Source organism: Anopheles gambiae, chromosome 2 (assembly GCF_943734735.2).
Source record: "Anopheles gambiae chromosome 2, idAnoGambNW_F1_1, whole genome shotgun sequence".
NCBI classification, from domain to species: domain Eukaryota; kingdom Metazoa; phylum Arthropoda; class Insecta; order Diptera; family Culicidae; genus Anopheles; species Anopheles gambiae.
Genome location: NC_064601.1, coordinates 70641075 through 70644951, shown reverse-complemented (window position 1 = coordinate 70644951; position 3877 = coordinate 70641075). Strand labels below are relative to the sequence as shown.

The 3877-nt window shown below is 34.7% G+C and overlaps 1 long non-coding RNA gene across 1 annotated transcript; it reads right to left on the bottom strand.

Annotated features, from left to right (window-relative positions):
• Window positions 1-1756: 1756 nt before the first annotated feature.
• LOC133391481 (uncharacterized) lies at window positions 1757-3062 on the bottom strand. Its single transcript, XR_009764979.1, has 2 exons — window positions 2362-3062; window positions 1757-2280 (listed from the first exon to the last, which is right to left on the bottom strand). It is a non-coding gene; the product is annotated as an uncharacterized LOC133391481 (long non-coding RNA).
• Between the last annotated feature and the right edge of the window lie 815 nt (window positions 3063-3877).

Here is a 3877-nt window from a genome sequence, read left to right as displayed (position 1 = left end):
ACAGATAATGAAAACAACAAAAAAAATATTGAGCCTGATGTATTTGTCACATCAGCTGATTTTGAAAATGAAACAGACCAGCTAAATGAAATATGCGTTAGTCAAGAACACTACGTATCAGCTACCATATTTCATGAAGCTGAGATTGTTCCTTCCCTTCTGGATTTTGATGCGACAGACGCAGACGATGAGTTTAGCGCAACAAATTTTGACTCACTGTTTATTTTAAACGAACAGGAGAAGGATGGCCTTGAATATATAATAGGCTATATTGGTCGAAAATTTAGGGATAAATATCCATATTTAGGACAATATACGTGTAATTTGACAGAGGACCATTGCTACAGTCAACCACAGTCTTATGTTGAACACATATCGGCTGGAGGTTTATACAAGCCATCCGCTAGCTTCCTTGACCAAGGATTGAAAATGGAGGAAATTTTTCAAAGAACTCACAAGGATGGAAAACTAATTCAAAGTAAACGAATTGTAAATACATTTACAGACCTCCTCCAAACACATTTCCCTGATTTCCCAATAGAAATTCTAAAAACATTTGCTAAACTTAGAATAATCATGAGAATGAGATTCCTCAATATAAAAAAAGAGGAAATTCGAAGGAACAAAAAAAGAAAGACACCAATGGAAAGACAAGCGGCTAAAAAATTTAGAAGAATAGTGAATTAGTCGTTGTATGCATTGCAAACAGTTGCTCATTTTATTTATTTATTTATTTATTTTTGTTCTTGTAACTTTGATTTTAGTTTTGTAAACTGTTACTTAGTTCTGTTTTTTGATATTATTTATGTTAACTTATTATTTTGAATGGCATCATTCTTGATAGCTTTATTGGAACAAACTGTGATATTTTATTAATAGATTACAAAACTCATTAATTTAAAAGATCCTGTGCTAAAATACTGTGGTAGTCCCTAGCTGGTGGAGTAATCGGAACCGGCTGGAGCTGCTGGAATCTTTACAAACTTTCTAAACTATTTGATATAGTGTGACCTCAAAACGTATCACCGAAGTTAGTGTAATGCCGTTGGAATTTATATTTTGGTATTAAGTATAGACAAAATATAGTATTAAGTGCAACTTAATACAGCACTAAAAATAATAACAAAATTTAGAGCCGGTCTGAAGGTATATACGATACACGCGCTGGCTCCAAAAAGCCCGGACGTGTATGACTACAATACAAGTAAGAAATGGCTATCTGGTTGTGTCATACAGTAATCTGTGAAGACTTTATAAGCCAACATGACCTCGCAGAGAAGAAAGAAGAGCACAGGCGGAAATAATGTCAAAGTCTATATGTATAGATATGTACAGAGTGCAGAGAAACATACTATACAAACTGAACTATATCACACCAAAGACATTACACTAACCTAAGTCACACGTAAAGATGTCGATCTGTATTATTCATTTTAGAATATTTGTAACGCTGTCATCGGCTCCGAACGGTTTATATTATTCCAACGTGTTGGTAGAATTTCGCTAACCTTCCAAAGTAGCTTTCGATTGTGGTATTATAACACGGGTACGGAGGTAGTTATCATTTAAATATAGTCTATTAAAAGTAAAATTTCATCAAACTGGATATTGCTGTAGGCGGAGTAAAATGCCGCAAGATTCTTATAATGAACTATATGCAACGAAAACGAACAAAATAAGTACAAGCTACCTTTCTAGTCTGACCATTGTGATATGATACATGTTAATCATAAAGTGCTGAACTTGTAGCTATACATTAGATTTCAAACGTAGGATTTATTAAATTCAAAAAACAGGTATTGACCTGTTTTGTGAACGAACTCAAATTGAAAGGTAACAATACTACAAATAAATTATTTTTTCGAATCAGATCGAATTCCAAAACCAAATGTTTATGTCTACAATTCATTACTTTCACTTCTGAGATATAAATACTGTAAGTATATGTTTCGTCTTTGTTTGGGGGTGATGAAGGGTTATAAAAATATATAATGGAAATTTAAACTCACGTCGATCGGGTGCGCGGAATAAGCACAAATGCATTGATTTCTTTTGAGAATTATATCATCTCCAATTATTCTTTCCTGAACGGAAGTTTCCGTTTACTTCTTTTTGTACTATTTGGCTACCATTTGTGTGTTTATGACTATTGCTTTCGGTCGATCGAGTTTGTGTTCTGATATACCATTACATCCCTCTCATTATCTGTATATACTCTACGCTCAAGAAAGAATGTGTTTCTGCGTATAATAAAGCGTTTTTTTCACTGCACGTTTTTATCTGTAAAGAAGTAAAGAAAAAACTTGAAAGAACAAATAAAAGGAACTATCTGTCGATTTGAGCGAGATAGAAACCACTCACCGGAAGAAGATCACTGTTTTCACACCACCAACCGAAATATCACAATGTAGGATACCAATCTGCAGCGCCACTGGTCTTCAATCACTACCGGGTAAAAATACATTAGCAGTATAAAACTGCTTCTACGTAACCATGCAATGACGATAACAATATTGGTGGATGCTTAAGCTTTAACCAGGAAATTACATAAAACCTTTAAAGATGGGAAATATATAGTTCATTTGTAGAAAAACAGACGAAACCGTTGGAGAGCTAAAAGAGAAGAAAGAACGACTGATGAACTGAAATATTAACACGGAAGCTACTTGCGGATAATGGCTTTGTGGCTGGAAAATCGTTCTGGTCCTTAAGTTGGGTCAACAGATACGTTCGGTGGCCAAATCGAACTAGGTAGCTGTAGTAGACGAAGGTGCGAGACCATGAGCAGTTTCGGAAACTCTTGCAGCAGCTCAAGCCGCAAAGCGGTTTTAACACAGGCTACGTGATAAGCTGGCGAAATTTTAACCTATTTCAACGGAAAATCGTCGTTCATGTGATCGATTAGGTCGAATGATGGATAAATAAAATCACAAGTTAATTAAAATGAACTGAACCGAAACTATTCATCGGCTGCTTGTTTCTTCTTGTTTTGGGCGAACCATGCGAGCTTGTAAACAAACATTGACAGGTCTCCCCCACAATATGGCGCCCAGAAAAAGCTATAAAAATCAACCTTCTAAATATATACACCTTGGTCTTACTTTACTAATAACAAATCCTTGTATAATTTTGTCCATAACAAGATGGTTCAACAAAACCTGCTCTACATATGAAACTGCAAAAATGTTCAATTTGCCTTCTCCTAATGAGTTTCTCCAATCAGACTTAATTTGGTTCAATGTTGAAAAGGATCTTTCTGCGTAATGCATTAGATATCAAAAAAACCTGGATTAGTCAAGAAAATTTAAAAAAAATACTTAGATATTCGGGAAAGTGCATGACATATTTTTTGTTATTTTATACATTTCTTCTGCTCTGGTCTAATGCATCATCAACTATTTGAACCTAAATATCATCATTATATATATTTTTTAATACTGCTAATGCTTCTGATCTGTTTTAATTGCTCAAACTCCTGTATCATGCATATGTTATAGTCAGTTTACATAACTCTCATTACACTCAAATAACAGAAATTGTCAACACACAACACACAATTACAACCTTCAGTCAGGAAATGTAAATCAGCAGAAAAACTCTTATCCAAAAACACTTAAAAACATGCAAGCCACACACTAACTTTCAAAGGTTAGAAAAACATTACTCAGCACAAAACCCTTTAGAACGCACTTGGAGCGTAAAACCATAACATTGCATAATAGCAACCATCAAGTCATATATAATGAAATAGGAGATACCGTACCTTCGTGTGTACAAATAGAACCGTTACCCGCAAGCGTAGAAACAAAACACCGCATAAGCACAAAACTCCAGAACTGACCTTACAGAATAAGCGCACCCATATGTAAACTCAAAA